This window comes from Jaculus jaculus, chromosome 1 (assembly GCF_020740685.1).
Source record: "Jaculus jaculus isolate mJacJac1 chromosome 1, mJacJac1.mat.Y.cur, whole genome shotgun sequence".
Taxonomy (NCBI): domain Eukaryota; kingdom Metazoa; phylum Chordata; class Mammalia; order Rodentia; family Dipodidae; genus Jaculus; species Jaculus jaculus.
In genome coordinates this window covers 56280074-56294025 of record NC_059102.1, presented here as the reverse complement: position 1 = coordinate 56294025, position 13952 = coordinate 56280074, and positions in this window count along the sequence as shown.

Sequence of the window (13952 nt, the reverse complement as noted above, 5' to 3'; positions counted from 1 at the left end):
GCCTGAACAGAATCAACTTACAGCATTTGATAAATAGCCATTCTGTTTCTATGACTAGTAAAATCAGAAAGCAGAATGTTAGAGTGGAGAACAGAGGTGAGAGAGAATTGAGGGTTAAGTACTTTAGCTTTCCATGGGAAGTAGTTGGAAGATTTTGATATGAGATGAGAAGTGATATAACGTATATTTATATTTTTATTCTGTTGACTATTGTACTGAAAATAAATGATAGGACAGAAGAAATAAAGCACTTTAGAAGATCTTCTTAGGGCAAGTTGATGGTGATTTGGACACAGATGGAAACAGTGAATTGTGGGAATAAATGGCTGGATTTTGGATGTATATTGAAGGCTGAAACAACTATCTGACAATGATTTGGATAGAGATGGGGAGGGGAAGAAAAGTGTCAAGATGGATGACAAGATTTTGACTTGAGCAGCTAGAAGAATGAGCTTTCCATTTGCTGAGGAACCATAGGTACTTTAAAAGTATTGAGTGATATCAGAAATTGGTTTTGAGTATGTTGTGGAGATGAGAGAGTGTGATATGAAAATATCACTTCCATGGATGAAGTCAAAGTTGAGGATGCAATTTGGAAGTATGGCCTGAGCTCATGGACATCTCAATATCCAGAGCATGTGGAGGGAAGAATAAGAAAGGTAGATGTTAGGCAGTAGCTTGTGAGGCAGTAAAAATCAAAGAGAGAATATTTCCTAAAGCCAAGTGAAATAGCATGGTTGACCTGTTTTAAGAATTGTGGTTGAATCAAATAAGGTATAGACTAAAGAATGGGACACTGGGTTTTGAGTAGGGAAGTTTACCCTGTTATAGGGATGTGGGTGAAGGATGAGAATGGCCACAGTGGTGCAAAAGTCTGATTGAGTATATTTTAGGGAAGCTGAAAGGACATGTTTTTTTTTTAATTTTTTTTTGTTCATTTTTTATTTATTTATTTGAGAGCGACAGACACAGAGAGAAAGACAGATAGAGGGAGAGAGAGAGAATGGGCGCGCCAGGGCTTCCAGCCTCTGCAAACGAACTCCAGACGCGTGCACCCCCTTGTGCATCTGGCTAACGTGGGACCTGGGGAACCGAGCCTCGAACCGGGGTCCTTAGGCTTCACAGGCAAGCGCTTAACCGCTAAGCCATCTCTCCAGCCCAGGACATGTTTTTGTTAGACAACCCTGTGGAGGATTGGGCTGAAGATGGGAGAAAAAGATTTAAACCTTGATTAGATTGAAGAGATGTGGGATTGAGAGAAGCTGTTTATTTTCTAAGATGGGAGATACTGTAGTAAGGTTGAGGATGATAACAATGACCAAGCAGAGGTAAAAGAGAGAATCAATGGAGTGGTATCTGAGTAGATGGGAGTTAATGCAACTTGCTAAATGACCTGGTTCTCGTTGGTACATGCATGGAGAGGAAGGCACTGAGCCTGTGAAGGCTGATGCTGTGAGGACAAAGGTTTTACCTGCTTTTTTACCTTTTGTCTCTTATGCCTGGCACATGGAAGATAATCAGTAACTATATGAATGACTCCATAGTAGGTAGTGGCAATGTGTGGAATGTCTTCTCTGCTTTCTCTCATTCTGTCAGCAAAAATGAAAGCAGTATATAAGCTAGAAATCTGGTTGAAAGGAGCTGTTGGAAGTTTGAGAAAAATAAGGACTGGGTGAACAAATGGGCCAGAGATAAATGGGAAGGTAGCCAGGTTTCACTAAAAATCCATTTAAATTTTATACCATAGATTTGAAATGAGACAACTTGGTTATGAGTTTTTAGCTAAAGATGTGATGGTTTCAATTATGTGTTCCAGTCAACTCATGTGTTCTGAATGTTTGGCCCCAGCTGATGGCAAATTGGGAGGTGGAGCCTTGCTGGAGGAAGTGTTTCATTGGGGAAGGGCTTAGGGATGTTATAGAAAGTTCTCCCTCATGGGAAGGTAGCTACAATAGGTGTATAAAGAAATATAAAAGTGAACATTTATGATTTATGTAGCTACATTTCCCCTGCTAGGATAAAGCACATGACCAAAAGCAACTGACAAAAGAAACATTTTTATTTTGGCTTACAGTCTTACGGGGAAGCTCTTTGATTGCAGGGGAAGGCATGACATGAGCAGAGGCTGGACATTGTCTCTGCTATAGCCAGTGAACACATCAGCAAGAGAATGAGCAAAGCTCTGGCAAGAGGAAGCTGCCTTTAATACTCCTAAACTAGTTCCCAACTACACACCTCTTCTATCAAAGCTCCACCTCCAAATTGTCATCATCTGAGGAACAAGCATTCAGAATACCCGAGTTTACGGGGGACATCTAATTCAAAACCCAACAATCTGCCCTTGGCTCCCATAAACTCATTACTGTCTCCAGGTAAACACAAGGAATTCAGTCCAATGTTAAAAGTTCCCATAAGTTTTTAAATCAATCCCAGAGATGTTCAAACCTGTGTTCCTGTAAAACCAAAAATACAGAATGGCACAAAATAGAAAACATTCACACTGCAAAAGATGCCATTGGGCATAGCAAGGAATGATTGAACCAATGAAAGTTCTAAAACAAGCAGGGCAAACATCAAGTCTAGCTGAGCTGCCACAGTCTTGGAAACAATTCATCCCAAGCAGCAGCTCTCCTTGAAAGCCTGTCAACAGTCCTGGCATCTCCACCAGGTCTTCACTGCAATGGTTCATTCTCCAGGCTCTGTTGGGCCTTCGTGCAGGCACTTTAACAACCCTGCCTCATATTGCCCAATGACTACCTCCAATAAAACCATGTTGCACAACCAATTACCCTTTTCTGCATTTGTTATACTCCCATAGTAATGGGTAGGCTATCAAATTGTTAATCCAGGTGAGAACAAAGCAGACTTTGAACCACATGAAAACTTCTGTATTCTCACTTCCTACCTTCAAAAGCTTCAGAATTCTCCCTGCTGTCCTGATTCAGAACAGCTAGCCCCATCTCAATGGTGGCAATAATTTAAACAATTGCAGCAGAAGTAGGCTGTGGTCTCTAGCCCAACTTTCATATCTTTCTGTGCCATATCTGTATGCTCACACAAGTCCATTTGTTCTAAACTCAAACCTGCTCAAGTTCTCAGAACATAGGCAGAACACAACCTCCTCCAGAAAGTCTCTACTTCCCAAATTGTCATCAGATGGGGGCCAAGCATTCAGAACATATGAGTTTATGGGGGGCATCTGAACAAATTGCCACAATTGATAAGTATTAACTTCTGGAAAATTAAAAGTAAGGTGATGGAAGAGGGGAGACAGAGAAGAGGTGATACCTCATGGTATATAAGCTGTCCTGAGATACAAATAGAGGCAAAGAAAGTGAATCTGCTTCCCATAAGGAAGTGATAAGGAAGTGGCTCGTTTCACCCAGAGTCAGTGCATCTGGTTATCAGAGTTTATTCATGTGAAGGAATGTTCCTGGTGGCCAACTGACCCCCACTAGGTTAAACAATGATGTGTGTCTTCCTTTCTTTTAATCACAAGCCAGAGGAAATGTTTATTGTACATTCTTTAGAGTTTCTATAAAATATTTTCACACCACTATCATAGTAACAAGCATGAATATTTTTATTCTCTAGAATTTAGCATGGATTTTAAAATGTGCAAAAGTCTCTTTGAAACCATATTTTATTTTAAAATATTGTATGGATGGCAAAACAGAACTGTTGCTAGGAATGCCAAGGGCAATTGGTTAATAATCTTGTCCCTATTCCTGATATGACCCATACACTTGGTCCTTAATCCTTTACATCATCATATTGAATTTTTAAAAAATGTACCTCCATGTCCAAAGGTCTGTGATACATCCAGAAGATTGGGGTCTTTTGGGCAGTAGTTCACTTCCTAATTCTAAGAGAGGAAAACTGGTTATAATGATATAGAGTATGCATGGAAATCAGGGTCCTGTTAAAGTCATAATGTGAATAATTATTATTTAACTATGATCTTTTAAGTTAGCATATGCACATTTATGGCTTTTAAATAAATTTATTATTATTGCATGTGATATCATTTGAGGATAAAAAAGTCCTTATTCTTTTGACAGGTCTGTTCCTTGCTAGGTATTTTACTTAGCTCTTAAAAGAAATCCCATATATTTCTAGGCACCTAGCATATAGCTGATAGAGTCTGAAAAGCTGACATATCTGCACACGGAGGGTCTAAAGTGCCATGATGCTTTTAGACAGCCCGTGTTTCATGAAGAGGAAAGCAAAAATGCCTGGCTCAGTATACCATGTGGCCTGGTCATTTATATTCACCGCAAATTGCAATTTAATGGCACGGCAAATCAGGCAAGTGGTGAGTGCCCATGTGTGAGTAGGGAGAGTGTGGACACATTCATACTCACATGTGTTTAAGAATAAGCATGTGCACACATATGGCAAAGATAAAGCCATAGTTTAGAAGAAAGGCCATAAAACTGCTAAAGCAGGCAAGGGAAGGAGCTTCATGAAAGCAGGAAGCAAAGGAGATTTGATGCCAGAGGGTCTGTGCTAAAAGAAAAAAGTGAAGCCTTCCTTGCAGCGGGAAGTGTTACACTTGAACTGCCTTCTGCTTATGAAGAGGGAAAAGGGAAGGAAGTGTGACATGATCAAGTCACATGGTAGTCCAAGGGGAAGAATTAAAAATAGACCATGGCTTCCATATTCTTGATTGAAAATACTGTACATTTCACTCTGCTACTTGAATTTTCAAGTACTGAAGTGAGTCAAAGGTCAGGATCATGGAGTTCAAGGTGTGCAAATAGGTCAAGCCTGCATGTGATTAGAGAGTGGACAGAGTTGACATAGTGAAAGGATGACCCCAATAGAAATGACCTGTCAACCACCAGATGCAGGCTGGGATGCTGAGCACGATGGAGGTGACTGATAAAAATAGGGTCTTTTGGATCCATCCTTCTTATATGTGAATCCACTTCAGGGAGTTTGAGACAAAATAAATGGCTGACAATTTTTATAATCTCTCTATGTCTCAGAAATAATCACATCTTTTGTAAGTAGGATAAGGCTTTCAAGGATTGGCCAAGAGTGTTAAACTGGGCTGATGGCTACAACATGAATTAAGGGATTGAGAGAGGACATGGGGCTTAGGTCACAGTGGTAGGACATAGCATGGCCTCTCTATTGAAAGGACTGATCCATGTTCAGTGTGTTGTGTCAGAAAAAAATCCCTGTAGGAAACAGATGCCATGCTCAAATGTATGATAATTGATAACTTAATAAAGGAAGAATTTGCAAAGATGTGGCCCTGATGTCAAGAAAGTAGCACCAATACTGCCTGTCCTTAAGTTTTACAGCAGTAAGGCCATTACCACACTTGGACAGAAGGGTACCTGAGTGGAACAGTCCTTAGAACATGGCGATAGTAACTCCAGGCCCAGGAAAATGTTATTGACAGGAGATAAAGTTCAAGGTTATACTCCAGTCATGATGATCTGTCAGGAAAGTCAAATGAAGAAATGCTAACCAAACTCCCACTTCACTATTCTTTCACACTTTGGTCTCTGACTGATACTTAATAATAAGCTGGGGGAGATTGGGGTTCACTGACGCTGTCCACAGAAATAGCACCTCAAGGCTCAGAGCAGAGCAGGTAAAGGAAGAAGGAGCATTTGACATGGTAGATAAAATATACCAGTATGGGGGGTGGCTGAAGTATTTCTACCAAAGGCATATTGGTTTGTTGTCTACCTAGACCTACTCTTGATTGGTACTGTCTGAATGTTTTCTTTCTCTAACATCCAAAAGTTCATAGACTGAAACTCGATGCAAGAAAGAGAGCTTGTTTCTGTGGAACCAAGCTCTGTATATAAAGGTAAATACAGTCTTACCATTTGAGTTCAGTAAAACATTTTGTCAGTTCACCCCAGGGTATTGAGACCTGCTGGCAGGTAAGCAGCCTTACCAAATGCTAATTAACAGATTAGAATAAAGAGTGATTTATATGACTACAAAACACAACCATCAAATGAATAAGAACTTGGACATTTGAGAAATTCTCTTCACAGTAATAATGATATAGATGATGACATCCATGCTGTTGTTAGTCAGTATTGATACAGTCCTTCAAGTGAGTTATATACATAAAGGCTATATATATAAACCAATGGGCAGGTCCCTATTTTACATCAAAGAAAACATACCTGAAGAGGTTAAATAGCTTGTCAGAGGTCATTGCTGTAATATGAGTGTGCCCCCACTCCCAATTCATTTGTTGGGAACTTTACTTCTGAATTCTAATGGTAATGGTTTTTGGAGAAGGGGTTTGGGGACGTAATATGGATTAGATAGGTAATGAGAATAGGGGTTAACACATGGCTTAGTTACTTGATAAAAAGAGAAAGAGAGATCTGAGCTAAGGTATTTGTTCTGACTTGCCATGTGATATCTTCTGCTCTGTTCTTGGTCAGCAAGAAGACTCTCAGACAAACAAAAGATGAACATTCAACCTTCTGACCTTTGTGTAAAAAAAGCTTTTATTCTTTGTAAATTTCCTGGTCTCAAATATTTTATTATAGTGACTGAAAACAGACTAATACATTTATACAGCTGGTAATTGATGGAGCCAGAATTCTTAGTTCCAAACATGATGATTAGATAAAGTAAGTGATTAATAGAAAATCTCTTATAAAGTAAGTAAATACTTGGCCCTAATTTCTTCTTCTGTAAAAGGCACTTAATAACAGATTAGACCTCACAACAAATAAATAGCTAACATATTTCAAGTACTTAAGACATCCAGTGAAACATATTAAGGGAAGCAGTTTAGCAAGTTACTTAGAACACAGATTGTTTGGATTATAATTCCAGTTCTGCCACATAGTGATCTCAGTCAAAAAATTTAATTCTCTGGATCTTGACTTACTCATAAGTAAAGGGGACAATAATAGTAAATAATTTATAATCCCAGCTCTGGATTAAATGATAAATATCTTTGAAGCCTATAGAAGAATGCGTGTTTCATGAAAGTGAGCTGTCACGTGATGGCCAGATGTATTCGTTTCCTGCTAGAGACACATTGAGCAATCCATGCTCCTCTTTGTTTGCTCTTTAGTTACTTATCACTTCATTAAAGCTTCTGCAAACCCATTAGGCCCTGAGTGACATTCAAATTTCATCAGATTACCAATTATTTCAAATTCTAACACTTTAATTTCTTAGACAATGCAATTGATTCTACAGTCTATAGCTACACTCTTTCAAAACTTACACACTCATGCTTCTAGTCCCCAGGAGGCTGTTGAAGACTCATGTTTGACTCACTGTCTGGGAAGAGCCCTTGGCCTGATGGTTCTACCTTACTCAAGGTTATATCTTTTCTGAGAAAAATCCATTTCCATTAGGGGCATCAGCTTCAGAATCTCCTGCAAGATGGAGCTGAAGCCTCAGTTGCAAATGTATCACATTTTTGCTTTTTCTTCTGCCTGATACTATTTACCCTGATCCCACACAGGTGTACTTGGCAAGACAACTCACATGGAAATTTTGTCCTCTAATTTTCATGTTAAAGATCTTCTCCCCACCCCTAGGAATTTAGTGTATAATCCATAAAAACTGGTACCTAGAACTGTCTTAGGAAATCAAGTCCTAAGTGAAATTTTGAGTTGGATCCCTCGTTATCTGGCTGTGAACCCATTTAATGGTGCTAGGGGGTATGCTGACAATATATGGCATAGCAACTGTTAAATTTTTCTCTGGTATTGAACTTGGATGAGGCACAGATAGAAGGCAATTCCTCACTGGGGTGTAATATTTCAAGATTTTGAGAGATCCATGTAGTAGTTAGAAGGGCTATAGAATTGGAATTGGGCAGCTCTCAGTGGGACCTAATACATTTATCAGAAAAAAAGACAATGATAGAACAAGGATGATTGATCTCCAATTTAGGCCTGTTTATGAAAGCCCAGGAGCCCACAGAAGTTTAGAGAGAGCTCTGTATCTCTTATAACTGGAAAAGCAGATACTCTAAGACTTAACTTGAATTTATAAGAGCAGCAGACGTAAATGGGCAAATGAGTGGAAGACAGTACATGCAAGATAAAGTACCAATGGCCACTGATCATATGGAAAAGATGTTCAACATCCTTAACTGTCAGGGAAATACAAATCAAAACTGCATTAAATTAGATATGATGGCTTACACCTCTTGTCCTAGCACTGGGTAGCCAAAATTTGGGGCAAGCCTTTGCTACAAAGTGAGTTTCAGGCCAGCCTAAGCTCGAATGAGATCCTGCCCATACAAACCAAAAAACAAAACCCTACATTGAGATTCTATTTCGTCCCAATCAGAATGCCAATCATGAATCTGCTTTCCCTTGTCAAGCTCCTACTAATCTTGTGCTATAAGAGGATCTATGCCCTTTAAATTCTCTCTAAATTACTAATGGTTAACTCATTTAACTGGTGCTGACTTTACTCTCCATTGTGGAATCTATTTCTCTTTTTCAGATGGGAGCTGGATCTAAGAAGATAAACGACCTAGCACACTCCACCCCAGCCCCAGCTGAAACCACAGAGGATTTGGAGAAATGAGCAAGAATGCTGCTTTCTTAGTGAATCTGGTAGCAGCACAAGGCTGAAGGAGAGAGACACTTTAGACACTTGGCACACTAAACCAGAGATCCAGAGACTCCTAAGTGCTCATCACTGAAGTGGACTTAAAATGCACCCAACATAGCTCAGGGAATTTTGCAGAAGAGGGGGTGGAAAGATTGTTAGAGCCACAAGTTGGGACATTTTGCACAGAGACATTGCCTCTCCCCCATAACTGACTGCTGCCCCCATAATGCAGGACCCACAATCCCCATGGGGTTGACATGCATTCCCAAGGAGGAAGGCCTCCTCAGAAAAGGAGCAGGGAGGGGGGAAAGCATGGTATCAACATATGTTGCTTATATAACAAATATATGCATATATAAATAAACAAACAAACAAATAAATAAATAAATAAATTTTTTAAAAAGAAAATAACTACAAATTCTGGTGTGGAGACCAGGTAGGTAGATGAAGAGGGGAGCCCTTATATGCTGCTGGTGGGAATGTCAATTAGTTCAGTCCCTGTGGGAATTAGTATGAAGGTCACTTAAAGATGAAAAATAGAATACCATATACTCTAGCTATACCACTCCTGGGAATATACTGAAAGGAATCTGATAACTCAGAAACACCAGAACATCCATGTATATTGTACCACTATTCATAATAGCCAAGTTATGTATCAGCCTAGATGTCCATAAGCAGATGACTGGATAGAGAAAACGTTGTGTATATATAGAAAATCATATCAATTACCATAAGTAAGAACAAATTGCATCATTTTTTTTTTTTTGAGGTATGATCTCACTCTAGCCCAGGCTGACCTGGAATTCACTATGTAGTCTCAGATTGGCCTCAAACTCATAGCAACCCTCCTACTTCAGCCTCACAAGTGCCAAGACCAAAGGTATATGCTACCACACCTGGCCAAAATTTATCATTTTTGAGAAATTGGATGCAACTAGAGATCATATTAGGTGAATTAAGTAAAATTCAGAGAACTATCACATGTTATCTCTTCCATGTGGATCCTAGATTCTATAGGATGCTTAGAATATAATATATATATATATATATATATGTATATATATATATATACATACACACACATATATGTATATATACACACATACATATATATATACATATACATACATATATATGTATATGTATGTTTATATATATATCTTGGGATGAGGGAGGGGACTGATTAATGGGATGGAGGAGAAAGGGGGATGTAAGAGTGTCAATGTGGTCAATGTACATGGTATACATGAAACCATCTTTATGAATCTGTCATCATGTGCAATGACAATGTCCTAGTAAAATACTGATTAAAGAGAGCAAGCATATCAAGGAGGTCTAACATCATTACAACAAGTCTGTGGTAGAGTTAAAATCATGAACAGAAAAAAAATGAGACTTTAAGACTTAACATTGTGACAAAACACTAGGAAACTTTTTTCCTTGTTTTTTCCCCTGAATCTTCTGGGCCTGAAGGGGGCCTACACTTCCCTGTAATAAGCTATCTCCCCCACCTCCATTTCGAAGAAAATGTAGAAGTGCTTGTCTCCAAAGATCTTCCTTCAAGATCTACCTTCACCTACCTTGTGGCTAGCAGACCAACAATTAAGGTCAGGTGACAACATAATGCAGTAGGGATGCACTCTTTTGCTCAGGGAAGGAAGACACTCTACCTGTCAGAAGCTGCAGGGCTTAGTCAACTTATACCAGCAGGAGTCAGGAAGGTATAGCTCTTGGGGGAGTTGAATCAAGACTGTGTTTGTGGTGGTACAAGGGATTTTTTGGAGTAGAAAGGAAGTTTATTGCCGTTGGTTCATTCTTCCATGATATGAGGTTTAACATTTGGAAAGGTTCTAAGAACAGGATGCTAATATTAAGTTAGAACTGTTCTTAAGGCTTGGAGAAAATGATGGCCTATAATAAATTAAGCAGAGAGGTCAGAACAGCCCTGGCAAATGTACAGAGGAATTTAAATGCTTAACAGAGATGGACTGCTAGAATGGAAATACCATAGGAATACAAATTACCCATCAGCCAGCTATGTGTTGTATGAGGTTAAAGGGCACTTCCATTCATGGAAGAGAGAATCTATTGGCAAGGGGAGCTACTGCATTGTTAAGAAGCCCAGTGGTAGCTGAACTAAGAGTATGATAGAAGGGATGGCACTGTAGGAATGGCCTGTATATAATAGGATTGTCTAGAAACCAGATAGATAAGCCAGGTGGTATCACTTGCCCTTGTAAGTTAGGACTGCTTATAATAATATGCAACATGGTTGGAGTAGGAATAGGGGAGACTGATCTATGAAGTACTTTATATTACGATAGTTAACACAACAGAGTCCTGAGTAGCAAGATAGAAGGGCGGCCAAAGATAATGTTACTTAAAGAAAGCAAGGGTGGATGATTAGGATTCTGAGAGTATCTAAATAACCCTCACACTGGTTTGAGGTGTGCTCCACAAGATGGAAGTCATGCTTGGTACTGTAAAACTGGCTAAAAGTCTGTGACTATAGGGATCTGAGGCCTTACAGGGGAAGTTCTGCCATTGTTATGTTAAATGGACAGGTTAAACTACTCTCTGAATATTTACATAGGTTAGTTGGTCCCCTCATCATTGACTGCTGAAGTTTCATTTTTGCCTCAGAGAGGCACAGCTGGTGAAAGTGCTGAGAATCAGTGTCTCTCTTGTGTTCGGCCCTAGCTGAGATATCACTACACACCCTCCATGGTGTAGGGAACAGGGCAGAAGAAGGGATGGAAAGAATATTAAAGAGCCACAGGATGCTGAGAATGAAACTATGAAATGCTATACTTTTGTTATGGCCTGATCATTACACTCAAAAATATAACAATAGTTGTGGTTTCCTGCACAAGATTAAACTCTCAACCTTCCAACATAAATTGGAGGGGCTCACAAGACCCCACTCCTCTCAGAATAATTATTGGAAGTCAATGGTTGCTTGGGGCGGGGTTGGTGGGGTTCATTGTGGTGACTAGTAAGTTAGCCATACCACTATATGTAACCCCCAGCCCGTGCTCATGCAAGCAACTTTAGTTTTTAACTCAGTAGGAAAAAAAACAAAACAAAACACAAAAGCAGGTAAGCAAGAAGTGAATTAGTGGAAGAAGGGTGTTAGTGGAAGTGGGAGGGGGAACAAAGACAGTAATAGGGAGACCAATAGGAACACAATATATTTTATAAGCATTATATTCTATATTTAATCAATTATTTAAAAGGCCATGGAAGTTTTTGTACTGTTATGGACTCAGTTAAAGAACTCTTTCCCTCTGTCAGTCCCCAGACAGTTAGTGTGTCTGGTGCCAGAAGGTGCTATAAGAGTGACTGGGGGAAAATGACCAATATTTCTCCAAGCAATGCATGGTCTGACCTACTTAGCAGCAAACAACCTGACGTGATGCTCATACAAGTGCAATGGTGGCACATAGCCATGGTGGAAAACCAACTGCTCTTGATTTGGCTAACTGATCTGTTCAGTGAAATGGAACCCATAGCTGGAGCTGGGAATCAAGTGAACCATATCTGACAAGGAGCCCACTCTCCATTAAACTCTCTCTAAAAAACAATGGTTATCACAGTTACTTGGTGCTCACTTCACTGGATAATCTGCTTCTTTTTTTTCAGATAGATGCAGATTCTAAGGAGAGAACCACCCCATCATATCTCAAAAAGGCCCCAGCTGAAACTAAGAATAATTGGTGAAACTGCAAGAATACTATTTTCTTGGCAAATTGGGAACCAGCACAATGGTGATGGAGATAGACACAGAGAACAATCAACAAACCAGATATCCAGAGACACAGAGGCTCCCAAGACCTCAACACTGAAACATACCTAATATGAACCCAACATGGCTCAGGGAAATTTGCGGAAGAGGGGGCAGAAAGAATGTCAGACCCACACGTTGGTTCATGACACTCAGAGACATTTCCTCCTACCCAAAAGTAAAGGCTAATCCCGCAATGCACGACCCATATACCCCAACAAGGAGGGTCTCTGTGGAGGGGGGAGGACAGGGATTAGGCTAACAATGGTACCAACTTGACTGTATTCACTGACTACAAAAATAAAAAAAATAAAAAGCTATCTCTCACTGTGTATGTTCTCTGGCAGTGGCTTGAATTCAATACACTAAGGCAAGCAGCCAATTGTCTGGCTCCACTGTCTGAATCTGGGACATCTCTGATGAGTCAATTAAGCCCCTGAGCCTTCCATAGCATTAACTAAGGCTATTGTTTCTCTACCACAGTTCACCTCTCTCTGTTGCCCAGTCCCAATTCTCCTCAAAATCTTATTCCCAGTTAATTTCCTTCAGGTAAATCTCCTTCTTCATGTGTTTCCTGAGAAACCAAGCTTCAATAGGTAATCAGGTTTTAAATCAATCGTCAGGGGATGCCCTCTTGCTCTGTTTGACCATTCCAATTATGACAGAGGAACGCTCTCTAACAAGGTCACTGGGTTTGAAATGTACTCAAACTATCCTCTTGTACCTATCTCCTCATTTTAGATTTTTTAGAGATAAAGATAATCTCTGCATTCCTGAGGTAGGAAGTGTCTAGTGAGGAAGACATCCTGATGAGGATTTGGCCCTGCCTATAGGCTGACATGGTGCCCACGCCAGCTGTTAGGTTCAGCTGCTTGGAGTTATCCTGTTGTCATTGCTCTCTGGATGTTGTTAGAGAAAAATCTGATTCATTACTGTGTGCCTGTTTTATTGGATAATTATTTCCTCAAAGACTCATTTAGCTCTTGAAACAAGTTTAGAAAGCAGAGGGTATCACTAATTAACACAGTAAAAATTGACCCTCACTGAGGTTGAATACCTTATTGGTACAATTAGCTAGCAAATCCAGACCCAATGCTGAAGTTAGACAGATGCTAATGCCAAGTCAGGTGTTGCCTTCTTCCTTCTGTTAATAAGGTAGCAACTCTAGGTGTGTGCACTAGAATTTGAATCATGACTGAGGGACTTTTTCCATTAAGAGGTCACCTGCAAAAAAGTGGTATCTCTTTAATTCCTTTGAATCATTCCAAATACCCCTTCTAACTGACATGAATTCATTCAAGACATTAATGAATACTATTTTCTTCCTTTGAAGAACCCCTAAATGTTGACTGGCCTTGCATCACCATTTAGCTAAACTTTTTAAAAATTAGATATTGACATACACAGTATGTAAACAAAACATGTTTGTACCATCCTTTCCCTCCTCCCTGCCCCTTTTTCTGAAGAGGCCTTCCTCCTTGGGAATGCATGTCAACCACATGGGGATTGTGGGTCCTGCATTATGGAGGCAGCAGTCAGTTATGGGGGAGAGGCAATGTCTCTGTGCAAAATGTCCCAACTTGTGGCTCTA